This window comes from Lissotriton vulgaris, chromosome 8 (assembly GCF_964263255.1).
Source record: "Lissotriton vulgaris chromosome 8, aLisVul1.2, whole genome shotgun sequence".
NCBI classification, from domain to species: domain Eukaryota; kingdom Metazoa; phylum Chordata; class Amphibia; order Caudata; family Salamandridae; genus Lissotriton; species Lissotriton vulgaris.
The window spans coordinates 127,252,767-127,270,312 of NC_141696.1; the positions used below are offsets into that span (position 1 = coordinate 127,252,767).

At 41.1% G+C, this 17,546-nt stretch overlaps 1 protein-coding gene across 1 annotated transcript in view; it reads left to right on the forward strand.

Moving 5' to 3' along the window:
• CHRDL2 (chordin like 2) overlaps positions 1 to 17,546 on the forward strand; it is a 638,416-nt gene that overhangs the window by 227,538 nt on the left and 393,332 nt on the right. The gene's annotated exons all lie outside the window — the stretch shown is intronic.

The following is a 17,546-nucleotide window of genomic DNA, read 5'->3' on the forward strand; positions in this document are numbered from 1 at the left end:
AGATAAGATAAGTGTAGCAGATATGAACAAAATAAGACAAACATAGAATAATGAAAAACAGTACAGGAAAAGCAAAATCCAAAACCCTACCCCTACCCACCCTCAACCCTAACCCTTCCGTCCACCCCTGAAGATAGATAACAGGCATGGTGACGAGAAAGAGAGCTCTCCTCCCATGGGAGCCAGGTAAGGTGATATTGGTCGCTTAAGATCATTATGTAGTGTAAAAAGTGGCGAATTTGAAGAAGCCGTAGTATTCAACACTTTTAAACTGTGAACAGAGAAACTAAGGTCTGGATGTAGTCTAGTAACTAATGGTTGTTGTGCGGACTGTCGTACGGTCTGGCGCAGGACATGGTGTAAAGCTGGATTATCCTAACTATGAGTTGGTTTCAGAGAACACCTAGCTCAGAGTAAAATGTAACTGGGAACTAATCTAGTGAGCTGCCAAATTTCTAATGTACCTTGCAGTACAGATAGAATGCAGCAAGCTACTGCCAACAATCAAACATTGGTTTAAACAGCGTTATAAATTTTCCAAAACATGTGATCCAAAAGCTATTACTATTGCATATGAGTGTGAAAGCTGAGTGTTATGGTTGGTATCAGGTTGGTATCAGGCAGAGGCAGGAGCCACAACAAAGATTGTCGTATCCTGGTGCACTCAAAGGTAACCGTTTACTATGCAATAAAAGCTATTACAAGCAAGCTTGTCGTCATCAGGCTCGATTGTTGCACTCACCATGCATCATGATATGTGGGCGGTCAGACAAAATGTGCCAGGACTTCTTTGGGTTCCCAGTCTGGCCCTGGTGCTACTACACTCAAAAAGGACATTATGCCCCTTTTACGATGCGAGCAAACAAGGAGCAAGGAATACAGACTGATGGTGCCTGTCCATAATTGGCTGCGCTACTTTCTGCATGAAGTAGCTATCTTGGCTGGTGACTTCCTCTAGCAACAGCCAGTCACATACAAGAAAAGGGGAATACTCTCTCAAGTAAAGTGTCAGTCGAACTCTGTAATTGTTGTAATAATACTTTAATGTTGCTTGGCATAAATGTTTGTTGAGCATATCATTTTCTTACACACTCGGATTGTTTATTGATATTGTCACAACCTCGCTTGCCTGTACTGCATGATTGGTTTGTTGCTTCTGCTCCTCTTTTTCCTGCCCTCCATGGTCCATTGTGCTGCCCCTCCCGCCTGAACAGCGTGGTCAACTTGTTGCCTCTGCATCATCCTTCATGAGAGGGTCTTATTTCCATAGAAAATAGGGTTATTGCTCTTAACAACTGAAATGAGGACATATTGTTTACGTTCTCAATTAGCAACAAAGCATTTTAAAATAATTTGCTATCTTTGTGGTTTTATTTTTATCCAGTTGATCATTTGATTATATGTTACACTTAAGGGAGAGGATGTGGCGTTACAGCCAGAGCTGCAGACTTTGCAATTGGGGAACCAGGTTTGAGTTTCAGCGTCAGCTCAACATCCTGTGATTCTGGGAAAATAATTTATTCTCCCATGCCTAAAACGAAAATAAATGTGACATTGTGTAATGTAACCAATGCTCATGTAAAGCACTCCTATACCTTTGGGTCAATTCTGTGCTATATAAAACTGAAGAAAAAAAATAATTAGGGGGACGATTCACCAAATTAATCTGAGATAAAATCCTAAACTTATTACTTTTAGTATTCACAGAAGGCATTTAATAGTAGTAAACTTTACTACTACTAAATGCCTTCTGTGAATATTGAAAGTCATAAAGTTAGGATTGTGTCCAAGTTTAGTAGTAGTAAAGTTAGGAGTCCTAACTTTACTACTAATAATTTCCTTCTTAGAATACCAAAAGTAGTACGTTTAGGATTTTATCTCTGAATAGTTCTGTGAATTGGCCCCTAGGTGTTTTGCACACTTCTGTTATTGGGCTGCCCTTGGCTTACATATGGGTGATATTTGTGCTCTTTTTTCCCCGGTGGCCATCTTGGGAGACTTATTTGTTATGAATCTCCCTAATTTCATCATTTACTGCAGTATACTCAGTATAAAATGCTTTCAGTTTTCTACTTTGATCCCATCAAAATGGCGTTTATATGTGCCACACCTTTGGCATAAATTCAGAATGTTAACACTCTAGTTGCTCAATAGAACACAGTAGCAAATCTGCTGATCACTAGGGAGTTAAACGGCAGTCTGCTGCTGGTTTTAAAAGTGCATGTTTTAGTCTGCATGTGTGCATGTTTTGAAAGTGCATGTTTCAGTCTGCATGTAAGAATTTGTTAATGAAATAGAAGAGGAAGATATTTGAGAACTCACTTAAAATGTATCCTGATTTTTCTTTTTATAGCACTACCTATAATTTCTATGACAAACTGAACCCCTTCATTTTCTCCCTTTCGAAATAAAATGCTTTAAGTTTTACCAGTTTTATTCAATCACCATGGCATCAGCTGTGCCATACTTTTGTCATAAGTAACGCAATTAGCGCTCTAGTTGTTCTTTAGAACACTCTGAGAGGCTGAAGTAGAACACAAGGGAATCAACTGTCAGACTTCATTTTCATATGGCTGAGAACGATAGTGTGGATTTACAGGAAATATCCTCTCATTTTAACTTCTAGAACACCTTCCATAACCTCTATGGGGAAATCATGAGGCAACAAATTTCTCTCAACCATGATTCTTGAAATCACAGCAGAAGGCTTTTCAACAAGGTAAAATCATCTGAGAACACACCACAATTCCTAAAATTAGTATGGTACCATCAACAAATGATTTATATTGTAACTAAAATCTATTATCACCCTTTTTATGTTCTCCTATTGTGACTCTAATAACCTGCTATTCACTACAATGCATTTCAATTGGATGCTATCATGTATAGTGGTCCCAAGATGGCTGCCAACACTTCCTAGTTGAAGTGTTGGCAGTCAATCAAATTTCAGTAGGGTTTCTGTAGTCTTTTGGGCTCCCAGACATCTATATTTTTTTAACTTAATTATCTCTAAAACTACTGAACAGATTTGCACCAAATCTCAAAATGCATGTCTTCTGGATCATCATTTAGCTTTCTGCCAAATTTGGTGTAATTCCTTTCAGCCGGTCCCTATACACATAACACGGGTGAAAACGCGTTTTGGGATCCCCCCTTTTTTCTCAGCCCCCGCCTGACTGATCACGCCAAAACTTTCAATACAGCTGCTGAACCAAAAAGGTGACGTTTTGCGAAAATTTCGTGAAGATTTTTGAAGCGACACCAAAGTTATAGGCCAAACAAAAAACACTTTCCCTATGGAAACTGTGGTCCTAACCATAACTGGCTACTGGTGACCGTTAAAGTGATGTTATAATTAGGTGTTCAAATAAGGTTCAAATAATTTTCAAAACCAAACAAAACTCTGAAATTCACCGGTTATAGTTTACTGAGTTAACTGTAACTTACAACTCCACCAGCACTGCTTAATTCCTCACAGGTCTGCGATGGCACGAACCTCTCCGAGTCGATCCTCTCCGAGTCGATCCCCCTCCAGTGCGGAGTCCCGCAGGGCTCCTCGTTGAGCCCGACTCTTTTTAATATCTATATGGCCCCACTGGAGGATGTGGTTTCACCTTTCGGGGTGAAAATAGTGACCTATGCGGACGACACCCAGCTTGTCGTCTCGCTATCCCACCATGAAAATGCGGCAGAAAGATTCGGTTGCTGTCTGACAGGTATCATGGCGTGGATGACAGAATCACGGCTTAAACTCAACGGGTCCAAAACGGAACTTATGATGTTGGGTAACCTTTCCACCTCCCTTCCCAAAACCATGTGGCCCCCTGTCTGGGGGAGGCGCCCCAACCCAAGAATGAGATTAAGAGCCTGGGGGTATGGCTGGAGCCCGACCTGACGTTCAGAGTACAAACTAAGAAAGTGGCAGGGATCTGCTATGGTCTGTTACGCTCTGTCCGGGAGGTGATGCCTCTCCTTCCCTTTAGCTCTAGAAAACTTTTGATCCAGGGGCTAATACTGTCTAGGTTGGACTATAGCAACGCCTTGCTGCTCGGTGCCCCTGAATCAGACATTAACTCCCTTCAGCGAGTACAAAATGCGGCGGCCAGAGTACTGACCGGCACGGCGAAAAGAACTTCGGCCAAACCCGCTCTCAGAGCTCTCCATTGGCTCCCCATCCGTGAGAGAATTAAATTCAAGGCCCTTTCCATCGCCTTTAAGTCTCTCCAGGGAATTGGCCCCCCTATCCTCAGGGACCTTATATGCCCCTACAAATCCACCCGTGCCCTCCGCTCTGACGGGAGCAATTTATTGACCATCCCCAGAGTGAGGAGAGCACATTCAGGAGGTCGGAGGTTCTCTGTGAATGTTGCCAAGACCTGGAATGATCTTCCTGCTGCCCTCCGCCTGGAACCCTGCCTCCAGAAGTTTCGGAAATCTCTAAAGACATTCCTTTTTCCACGAGGAGTATGAGTCCGCTGTTTGAGGATCTTGGAAGCTTGTGGTGTGTACTAGCGCTGGGACGCTCTTGGGCAGCCATGCGCTTAAGAAATCTATTTTCATTTCATTACATAATTCATTAAAAGACATCACTGATCACATCACTGATGACACTACATATGACATCATACAATTATTGTGATACCATCATATAGGGTTTGTGGCCTTGAAGTTATTCAACATGCTTGATAAATCACCTTAAAGGAGGGAGCTGCAATGGATAAGCTTTTTTTCTGGAATGCTTAGTGATGATAATCATTAACCTTTATCTCCTGTTGTGAGAAAGGTGATTGACAACTTATGACAGGTTTATTTATTGTATAATATTGCTGTTTGTTATTGGCTAGAGAGATTTGTATGCCTATTTACACCTTAAAATTCAATCCAGGTGTTTTACAAATGTAGAAGAGCCATATACAAACCTATGACTTTACCATATTATGCAACCATTTGTAGCAAATTTCTAGTTGTTTGCATGTAGCTTGGTTACTTATTTGGGTTTAATTGTAATGAAGATCTCTGAGTTGGGGGACACCATGCATTTTCTTATCATAGTTAGTCTTCTGGTGTGGGAAGGTCTTATGAGAAGTGGTACATCATTTCAGCAGAGTTCCAGGATTTGAATCCATTGGTACATATGCCAAAAGGGTGAGCATATACATGCAAGTAGTGATGTTGATTTTAGTAGTTTACGTCTGTTATTCTTACCTAAACTAAGGTGAATAGAGGTTTTCAATGTTCGTTATTGCTGATTCATTGTCAAATATCCTGTTTGCATAGGCTGTCACAGCAAATTTCTTTACTAAAGGCTATTGGTATCTTTCAAGAAACTCTAACATGGTTCAACCTGTAGGACCCCAAAATAGTCAACTATTCTGAGTATTGACATACTATAATGGCAAAAAGGGATGACAATAACACAGTCCATCTTGGAAAATCTCTTCAAGTCACTTCTCTCAATAGACATTATATAGAAGAGGACTGTAACTCAGCCTTTCCAGGCATATCTCTGATCTCCCATCACTCTTTATTGACCCCTGTTACTTCTTGTGGACCCTTAATATTTCAGAGTGAACTACCTCCTGCCAAAGTCAGCTTATGAAATTGGCTCTAGAATATAAAAGATAAACTGCCAACATAGCAAAGGGACCTGCAAAGCTAACCTGAGGTGTCAGCAAAACACATATTATAGAATGTGTGCGTCTATGTCTCACATTTCCTCTTCCACTAAGAACTGCATCTCATAACAGAATAATTTATAAATAGGCCCAATGCAAAAAACAACACTTTTCTAACCACATGCCCACGCCGGGTTTTATGCTACGCATGTGGACAAGCACTTCAGTACCTCGCATAGTGGTAGTAAGCTATATAAATACTGGGAAACAATACAATACAAGCAAATTTGGGTTTGATCATTTTTGTGGCAACTAAGTTAATTTTCCTGGCCTGACTGTTTTTGCAGACTATTCTAATTTTTACTGATTCAAAATGCTTCAGGAACAATGCCCATTTTCTATGCAGCTTTAAATAGGTATGAAGTTCACACACAGTTCTAAATTGATTTTTTTTCTCCATCTTGGCCCCATATTTTGCTGGTATTACGTCATAAGACTTCCTTGCAAATACTTGGTGGATGATATTTAAATGTTGATGCAAAATTACGTTACAGGAACAGTTACTAGGTAAAGCAAAAAAGCAATGTGCTGTTGTTCAGTTGACATTGATTGACATTCAAGCTCAGAAACCAAGACCAGGCTTTCAGTAGGAACTTAAAGAGTCACTTTTTCTTAAGTCACCTCTAGTTATTCTACAGTATTACACTATCCCTTTGGGTAATGCTCACATACATTCTATACATCCTTGAGGTTCCATGAAGTACTACTCTGAGATTATTTTTCTTTGTAAGGAGTTGCAAATTAAACTGTCATTGCCAAAATAAAGCTCATAGAATGGAAATGGAAAGTGTATTTTTTATTAGGGGCCATCTGAGTGGCATCTGTCTCACAACTTGGGTCACAATTCCTCAGAATTGTCTACCATGGCTAGATGACAATAAAATGTAATCTGTGCCAATGGTTTCTATTTAGTTCTCTCAAAATATACCTTGGCTAAACTCCATGTGCCAGCCGCAAAGGCCTATGCTACCCAATCTGCCATGCCCTCTCTCACCTACAGCTGCCCTACATACTCCCATCAGCTTCACATACCCACTCGAATAAGGTTCCTGGTGATATGTGCTGCTGATGGAATGTATTATAACCAGGCTCTTTCGTATTATTCCAAATATTTAAAACCATAATCCTGATTGCACAGTGCCTTAGGTACACCAGATCACCTGAAAATAAATTCCTGAATTGTGAACAGAACATACCGGTGTCTTCTTTTCATGTTGTTTTGTCTAGGTAAGGATCATTTTACCAGTGTCTGTCAGGAGCATTGCTTTCCACTTCAGTTTCACTGACTCCGAAACCCACAGTATATAGTTTGTTGAAAGAGTTTTGCTATGCGAAGATCTCCATTTTGGGTTGTGATCGACAAGACTATGATAAGCGTAGAGGATATAGTTGATAGTTTGCTACCCTTAGTGCCAAGGTTGATTATCAACCACACAAGCAATCAGCGGGGTTATTGATGCCTTTCCAAATTATATCAAACCATACCCTTTACCTGAGACTTAATACAATTATCAGTTCCCATGAAGAAAGGGAACAGTAGTCATTTAAGTGCCTGTGCTTCATAGCGTTGTCAGCCTTATGAACCAGAGGTAAGCTGTTTTTTGCAGGTGGAAGAGTTCCCGATCAGTACCATATTTTTACAATTTCCATAAAATATGTGTTAACATGCAACAAAACTACATGGAAATGATTTGCATAATCAGTGGTTAGCTTGTAAATGAAGTGTGGGTTCAGATACATATTGATCATCCTTGGTACACTTTATAGAAACGATACAGTAAAGCCACCTTGAATTGCAAATGAAGTAACTACTCCTTACTATTAAATGTTACAGATAATTACTGTGAGAAATTAGGTTGTTGGTTGAGGGGGTGCAAACCTCCCCATTGCTCTCCTTTATCCTTATATGGGCCAGTCCACCGGTCCTAAGAGGCCCAGTGCTCCACTGGCTCCATCACCCACACCTTCAAACCAGGTTGGAACTAGACTAGAGTGGCCTTCCAGTCATACTAGAGTTTCATTCGTGGTTGGCGGCTAGGTTCTCAGTGGTAGTCTTCCATAACCACTTAATCCGGGTTCTTAGGGCCACCATGTAGCTGACTACATACTGAGGGGATTTCCTGGGACCTTACTCCCATCCCTCCTTTACAAGGCTGAGAGGCTCTATGATAGGGTGGCCATATACAAGCTCGGTGGTGCTGAACGCTCTTCTGAAGCACCTTCCTGTAAGCAAGTAACAGGCAAGGCAAGAGGACATTCCCTTCCTGCCTCAAGGGCTCTACTATGCCCATTATCATGCACTTCAGGGTCTCGTTGAACCTCTCAACAAGCTCATTGCTTTGGGAATTATTGGGTGCGAAGAATTTGTAGGTTACTCAACACTCGTCCCACATACACTTCATGTACGCAGGCATGAAGTTTTTGCCTTAGTCAGATACCACTACCTTGGGAAACCATCAGTGCCCTGGCCACAGCAAGAGTAGACACTGTTCTCTGGGGTATGACTTCCAAGTACCGGTTGGCATGGTCCACCAAGAGCAGACTGAAACTGTGGATATTGTTGAGGCTACGGATCTGTACAGGCAGAGTTCCAGAGTGTTGGAGCCATTGTGCGAAAAGAACGTCCCCCTGTGCGCACCCTCCTGACCTGGGGCTCCACAACCAGGTGTTGCCCCAAGGAGCGGAGATGGCACATTGACCATGACACTCTGATACGAAGACTCTACCAAGCTGGCATAGAAGGGACTGCTCTAGACAGGATCACATCCTACTTTTGCAACAAACTAATGTCATTCATGACCCCCTCTTTGGTCCAAAATGCACTTCACAATAGCAGGGGTCCCTGAAGGCTCTTATCATCTTGAGACAGTACATAATAATTACATTCAGAAATACATCAGTATACACTCCATAATCAAAAAATGGCAGTAAAACCAAAAGTTTTTGTCAAAAAGGTTACTAAACCACTTCTGGCACTGGATGATAACCATCCAGTGCCAGTGATATAGGAGAAACATGTTCATTTTGGTCTTGAAAAAGATGGTCAAAATTTTAAACTAACCATCGAAACGCGTTGACGCCTGGAATCACATAATCAAGGGATAGAGCTTTCTCCATAGACATTATAAGTAGAATGTGTCCTGGATTAGTGTCTTACATTCAAGTTCTCTGATATGTATTAATATGACAAATAGGATTGTCTGTTATTTGTTCTCTCCTTTGCCTTTCCCTCTTCCATGATCAGAAGTGGTTTAGTAACCTTTTTAACAAAACCTTTTGTTTTTACTGTCATTTTTTAATTATGGTGTGTATACTGATGTATTTCTGAATGTAATTAATATGTACTGTTTATGGGCTAGAATACTTACAACCACATACTATCTGGTTGTGTCAAATTAGTTCACCAAGGGATCCCTCTCTTTTTACTATGTACTAGTACTCTAATCCCCTGGTCTGTACGGGGTCTCTCTCATTTTATTACTCTTATCATCTCGCCCATGCTTTTCAAAATCTACAAGAACATCTACTGATCAGTTTCACCTCACGTGCTATAACTATGCAGATGATACGCAAATACTCCTTCAACTAGAATGCCCCAAAGACATTGGAAACTCACCAATTTTAAGTTGTCTCAGAGCCATGGATCAATGGATGACGTGGAGCCATCTCAAATTCAATGCTTCCAAAAGGGATATACTTGTGTGTGCTGATTGGAAAAATGATGACCTGCTGCCGCCTGGCCTGAGTATCTGGGAACACTGCCTTAAGTATCAAAGGAATTAGGAAACCTCAGAATGACCATGGACTCCAAGCTATCAATGAATGCCCAAGCGGACAAACTAGCAAGATCAAGCTTTGTTACTATAAAAAGTCTGCAACAAATCTTCCCCCATCTGGGATTTCCACACAAGGTCCAGGCTGCCATCTCTCATATTCTGTCCAAACTCGATTACGCCAATAGGCTCTACCATGGATCATCTTTAATGTCTATGAAAAGACTACAACGGATTCAGAACTCGGCTGCCAGACTACTCTTACATATAAAGCCGCAAGACCACATCACCTCTGCCTTGAAAGCCCTGCATTGGTTACCAGTTGCCAGAAGATCCACATTCAAGCTGCTTTGTATCACCCACAAATCAATACATCAAACAGGACTCTTCATCACACATAAAATCACCAAACACATTCAACAAAGGAACCTCCGCTCTAGAGTGGAACCTTGCCTCTAAATCCCAACGTACAAGAAAAAAAACATGGTTGGCACCTCCTTATCTGTTCAAGCAGCCAAACTATGGATCTTGGTACCCCCCAACATAAGAATTGGTTTGTCCCCAGATAACCACCATCTGCAAACAGAAATATACAGCATATTTCTCTAAATATAAGCATTTTACTACATATGTACTTATATATGTCTATTGCTTTGTATAAATGTGTACAATAATTATGTTTTTAAGATATAGATATTTGTTAGTTCATCAATGTTTTTAACATGTATATAAGTGCCTGTATAAATAAGTAAATCGTTTATCATAACTATCTACAATTGCTTCACTAATGAATTGCAACACATTTGTTTTTAAAGTACAACAACGATTGAAAGACAAAGTTTATTAAATACATCTTTAATCTACATATACAACCTTTCTTATACATATATAAATACCTTCAATATACTTATGTATCTATATATTTATTACTTTTCTTCTAATTCAGCGTATCCAATGCACTACCCTATGTCTCACCCTATATCGATCTCAATATATCCTCTACCATAGCTCTGACTTATCTCAAACCTAATTCTACTGCTATTTACAATGCACTACCCTATTTATCATTCTATACCTCTATCAATATATCCTCTACTTCCACTCTCTCATTCATCCCAAACCCCATACCACTACTATCACCCCCAAAATAACCCCTTCTAGACTCTTGCCTACTCTACCCCTACTTGCATCATCTCATACCTCTTTTACTATTCATATCTCACAAATAAGCCTTTCTAAACCCTTCCCTAAGGCTTTTTCCCCTCCACCTCCCTTTTACTCATCTCAAGCTTCCTCTTGCTGCTATGAGCTCCAAAACAAAAAATAACAAAAAAAATCCAAATCCGTCCCCCGTCTATCCCTTCACTATCCTTCTCAATCCAAATAACTGGCTAACATATCCACCACTCAAATTACTTTCATACTTCACTATACTAATTCATCACTAATCCTTTATGGGTTACGGACTAGCGTGCTACTCACTGAAAAAGCGCATCAACACCTCATCAGCGAAAGCAAGCACTATATAAATGCAAACCTTTTCCCTCTCCTATCCCTCCACTACCCTTCTCAATCAAAATAGCTGGCTAACATATCCACTACTCAAATTACTTTCATATTTAACTATACCACTCCACCACTAATCCTTTATGGGCTCCATAGTAGCATGCTACGCGCCAAAAAAGCACTTCAACACCTCCTCAGGGTTAGCAAGCCCTATATATATGCAAACCTTTTCCCCTCTTCTATCCCTCCCCTATACTTTTCAATCTAAATAACAGACTAACATATCCACCACTTACATTTATTTGATATTTCACTAAACGAATTCACCACTAATCTCGTATGTGTTCAGGATTAGTGTGCTACTCACCTAAAACGGTCTTTGATGCCTCATCAGTGGTAGTAAGCACTATGTAAATGTAATTACAATACAATTACAGTACACTACTCTGCCCATGCATTGTAACCCACTACCTGTACTTCTTGGTATTACTAGGCACAGGAGCCTTGGGTACCATATTTCTGTCTCCCAGGGACAGTAAGATGATCTCTGCATTACCCTGCGTACTAACTCGGACAATCCTCTCCCAGAGCACTACACTAGCCATTCCAGAGGCCTTCCCACCAGTGGGGAGGCTGCTGCCTTTTCAGGCAGTTGGTGTTCTCCCTTTGAGTGTGCCTGTACCTGTAACACTCAAAGAACTTAGGTGTGAAGGGACGTGAGGGTTTCTTCTCATGGAACCCTTCCTCCTTCTGCCAGTTTTAGACTGACATCCTTCGCCTGGAAACTCTTTTGGAGGGTTGTAGATAACTCCTTATTCGGAAAGTTTTTCTCTCCCCTCTTTCTTCTGTGGGGGACCCATAGGTACATGGCTGTGGACCCTGGTCCTGAACCAGTGGTCTGCCTCCGTAGCAAGCTCTCTGGAGCCAGTGAGCTCACTATCCACATGGTTTTGGGACATCTCTGGAAAACAATTGCTGAACATGTGATGTCTGGCAACTACATTGCACAGCCCCTTGTAATCATTCACATCATTGCCTGTCTCCCAGCCATCCAGTGCCTTGGAAAAATAATCCAGATTATCGAGTCAGTACTGTTGAGGAAATTTCTGGCTGTCCCTAAACTTTTGCCAATACTTTTCTGGGGTGAGACTGTATATACGAGTAAGAGGGTTCTTCATGATGGTATACCTCTTTCCTGTCCTCTTTCTCTGGGGCCAGCAGTGCATCCCTTCCTTCCCTGGGAATCTGCCGCCTGAGACTGGCTCCCCAATCCTCCACAGGGATCCTGTGTGTATTCAGGGCAACCTAAAAGGTCTCAAATCACTTATTTATTTGATCCCCTACTACAAAGTTAGGCAACAGGCCCTTGGTGATGTAGACCCTCTTGCCTCTAAACACTGCAGTTTCCCTGCCACCATTGTTGCTCGACCCAGTGATTTCTTTAGCTTTGATGTCTAGCTCCCTAAGACTCAGTTCATGAGCGAAAAAGATCTTTTTTTTCTTTCAAGGCTCTCTCAGCCTTCTTTCCCTCTGCCAGCTTCTCTTCTAGGACCAGATTACTTTCCTCTAAGGCACTTTTAGCAGCAGGCTCATGTTTGGATGCCTCCCTCTTGGCAGCAGACTCCTCCTTGTCTGCCTCTATTTTTAATTTGGCTGCAGCTGGAAATCTCTCTGAGCCCTTCTGGTCAGGCGTCATGGACAGTCGAAAGTGTAGTGCGATGATCCTATCGGGCGTCGCAGACGATCTTTGCTGGAGCTTCGCGTTGGCATCACCGAGGGCTATTGATGCTGTAGCACAAAGGTCAGATCTCACGTTGCAAGTCCTCACTGGTGGTTGCTGTAGCGTGAAGAGTCATACTCACTCGAGCTTCGTATTGGCGTTCGGCACATGTGGCAAGATCTTGGTGTGAACGGGCCTATTCACGGGCGTGAAGAGCCCAAAACTTCTCGATTTGTTCCTTTCTATAAGGAGGAGCTCAACTGATATCACACCAAGGGCCTAGGACCTGAAAGGTACCTCTTGGGGATCGGAAACTCACTTCAGCAAAAGCCATCAAGGCGCAGGTAGGTCCGGTGCAGAAGGGAAGGTGGGAAGTTGCATGGAGAACTCTAGAGTTGGTAGCTCGGAACAGGAAGTCAGTCAGCCGACCCTTTAAGTCACTTCCGCCTGGCACAAAGGTTGTAGGTCCAGTCTTCCTTCTCAGACAGCAGGGCAGACCTCAAGCAGATGGGTAGTCCTCTGGCTGCGGGGCAGTCCTTCTTCTGTAGTAGCCACAGATCCAAATGTGTACTGAAGAGTGGGTGCCCTTTTTAAACCTGGTGTCCACTTTGAAATGGAAGAAACTTTTGAAGTCTTACCCTAACAGTTGTTTCTGGAATTTCCTGCTTCCCTATTGTGGTCCCGGTCTGTCTGCAGGCACAATAGGCTAGTGTGAAGCCCTTTGTGTGTGAGCTGAGACAGTGTCTCTGAAGTACAAGTGTGACAAGTGACAGCTCTGTCCCCCTCATCAAGTCAGGATGGCCCACCTGCCAACACCCAGACCCTCTATTGTGTGGGAGTCTGGGAGGAATACGCAAATACCAACTGCCAACGACACCTAGTCATGTGACCCAGGTACAGGGTGGATGCACCGAATGGTTAGGACAAGAAAAGCCCAACTTTCTAAATGTGGAAGTTTCAGAATTGAGACTTAAAACCTGACTTTACCATTAAAGAGGTTTTTAAATTAATATTCCTCAAACACCAAACATAACATTCCAACCTGCTCTCAAGCAAAAGTTATCACTTATTAAATGTAATAAGGTAGCCCAGTGTTATAGCATGGGAGTGGTTAGGCTTCGCAATAGTGGGAAATAAATTGGAGAGTTTTTCACCACCAGGAAATGTAATACTTAAAAGTACAATGCCCAACTTTTTAAATACAACGCACCCTACTCTCTTGGCTGTTTAGAATCAATCCTAGGGATGACATATGTATTAAAATGGAAGGTTTAGGTTTCGCAAAAGGTTTATTTTGCCAGGTCGAAATGGCAGTTAAACACTGCACATACAGGCTGCAATGGCAGGTGTGAGACACGTTTGAAAAGGCTACTTGAGAGAGTGGCACAATAAGTGCTGCAGGCTGGCTGGTAACATTTAATTTACAGGCCCTAGGTACCACTTTACTAGGGACCTACAAGTAAATTTAATGTGGCAATTGGGTGTGCGCCAATTTTACCATGTTTAAAGGAGAGAGCACTAACAGCTTGTCAGTGGTTAGCAGTGTAAAGTGCACAGAGTCCTAAAGCCAAATAAACAAATCCAGAAAAACAGGAAGGGTAAAGGCAAACCGTTTGGGGCATTACCACCCAAGGGTGTCGGGTCCAACAATTACTTTTTCGTAAATTGTTGTTAAGTCTGGATCCTTTTTCACAAAATTGTAACAGCAGACAAGATCAATGACTATTGTTGGTCTAAATAGGGGATATTACATTTGTTTTTTAAGAGAAGTGTATTAAATAAACAAATAAAACAGAATGAGGAAATGCAGATACACAGCAAATACCTCAGCCTTTATCATTTCATTGTGACATTAAGTCATGTCTTACATTTCAAAACTACAGATACACCTTTGGCACTATGATCATGTTTCTAAATGTTTTGGTAGATGAGCAGATAACCTCCAAATACAAAATCACATTTCCCACAGAATCTAACCTACAGCAATAACAATTCCAGTATTTGCAAAATATAAGTGGCCCCTTCATTTTACATGTGAATACTGGCTATCTAATTAAAATGTATATGCGTATTCTATTGTGTGCAAATATCGTATTTGACTCCCCTGTACTGTTATGCTGTGCCATGTAATTAATGCCAGAGACAATTTAAATGGTTAGATTCTTGGTATATTATTCTAAAAGGTGTAAGGCAGCATAGAATTGATCAGCGTTGTTTGTGATTAATCTGATGGGTTCTGCAGTTCTTTCCTTGAATTCATTTGGGGAACATTTCATTTTCCAATAATTCTAACTCTGTATCATCTAATCGGTTTTCCTCCTGAGTTTGAAAATCTAGTTTGAATTTAGGTTAGATAATTGTACATACAGATTGGGATTGACAAATATAAAACACAAAAGTCTTATAATGGATCCATCCTTCCACTAGTACTTCAAGGGAGTAGCAGTGGAAATAGCATTAGGCATGGCCAAAGTCAGTATTTTAGTCAATTTCTGTAGGTTGAGGGATTCACTGGCCTCTTCTCAATGGCTCCACTTCAAAGAGCATCCCACACTAAGGTGCACCTTTTTAGCAATTGTATGTAAACTTTTAGGTGCAGAGGAAATACTGTTTCACATATATTACAACATAATCAGCACTGACGCTTATTAATACATGGTACCTAACACACACATGGGTGTTGGCATGCTAGGTTTAGATGCTCACAATAATTACACATGCAAAAACTACAGTTGATGGACAGAATGCAGAACAATATCATACATTCACCCCAGTACAGAGATCTGGGCCTAAATCCATTGTTTTTTTGCACTCCACACCACCCCAGTTCAGACATAGCTATATGCAAATCAGCCTTGACCCGGTGCCTCATGGGAACAGTCCAGCCCGAACTGCCAAGCCATGTCTTCCCTGGACCGGAATCAAGCATCCTAGGACAGGTTTCTGGCTATCAGCCGTCTTCAGCCAGGATAGCTTGACTCCACTGGTGTGGAGAGCACGGGACTCACATCTGAGCATACCCTTCCCACTAGGGGAGACAAATGCAAAAACAACAGTTGATGGACAGAATGCTGAACAATGTCACACATTCACCCCAGTACAGAGATCTGGGCTTAAATCCTTCGATTTTTTGCACTCCACACCATTCCAGTTCAGACATGGCCATATGCAAATCAGCCTTGACCCTGTGCCTCATGGGAACAGTCCAGACCGAACTGCCAAGCCATGCCTTCCCTGGTACATTACAATGGTACAGGTCCTTGAGCGCTGCAGTAAGATTGATATCTGTGTAACGTATACAGTCTGCAAACCGACTGAAAACATTGTCTGAAGTGTGTTGGGACTGTCTGAGGGTTCTGCAACATCTAAGCTCTATGATTTGAAGGAATTCACTTAGAAACCTGATATTGGTGCAAAGGAATGTCCGAAGGAACGACTGTAAGAGAACAATCTGGATAGATCAAAAAGTACGGATCATCGTCTACAAACCCTACTAATGGCCATTCCTCGTGTGAATACTGACGAGGTCTGTGTTAGTAGTTATTTTTTGTATCAGTGGCTCCATCGTTAGGGCAACACTGCAGCGTACCCCTAGTCAGGAGAATCTGTACTGGGACCTTACCATTCGCCTTTATCATATCTGAGTGAGATTTTAAGATAGCCTAAATATACATCTTATTCAGCCAAGGTCAAATTTATACAGCATCATGAAAAGATACCTCCAGTCAACTATAGGGAGCATCTTCTCCGCATCCAGTGACAGACAGGAGTTGGAGGTTGAGGACATCACTCATTGGAGGCTCCAGCTTCAAGGCATTAGCAGCAGCAGTGGTTTTAAGGAATAACATGAACTTTGTGTTTTGCATTTGATTCTCTTCGTTGCTTTATTCAGGGTCTGCATGAAGTTTTATTACCTGACTGTGTGAAATGTAAGGAAGAAAAAATTAACACCTAAGACACAATTTGAACCACATGAGGGAAAACTAAGAGCACAGAAGAAATTAAGGGATGGGGGATAGGATTACAAAAAAAGAGAAACAATGAAAAAGGTGGAAAGTAAAGAAGAGAAAGCTGAAAATTAAGATCAGAGGGTAATGACATGATAAAAGAACCAAACATGACAATCTAAAAGAAATTTAAAAAAAGAATAAAACACAAAAATATGAAGGCAAGACACAGAAGAATGCAATGAAGCATGGAAGGGCAAGGTTATTTGAAAAAGACAACGGTAGAAAATGGAAAAGAGAAATGGGAATGTAACAACAAAATGGAAAAAAGATAAATATTTATTACATTTATAATTACCAAAGTGAAATATGAAATGAGCAAGCGAGGCAAAATAGTGGGAAAAGAAAATTCAATAGGGTTGCACAATATAGGGAAAGAATTGGGTAGGGTGTATTTTATGTCTTCTGTACTTTTAAGATTTACTGTATTTAAATCGAATAAAGTATTTTCTTCTTCTGACTAGAGTGGTATAAAATTAGATATGCAAAAGAAGGACGAGGACGTAATAGAAAAGTAAGAATTATTATAAGATGTGAAAGTAAAAAAATGTAGGGTACCAAATGGAGGGTAAAGAAATAAATGGATTCGCATTATAGAAGGGTAGTTGGAAGGGAAGAACAGTAGACCAGAAGAAAAAGAAAAACGTGGGTGTTATAAAATTGAAAGAAGAAAGAAGGAAATTAGTATAATGAAGGAAAAACAAGATAGGGATGATGGTATAATGGGAAAGTAGAAGGAAGGTAGGTAGTATATAGGAGCGCAAATTAGAGGGGAAGGAGTGGAATGTTGGAGGTAAAAGTAGAAGGAGGAAAGATAACATTATTGTAAATAGCCAGAAGGAGGGTAGTATAATAGAGCCGAAAG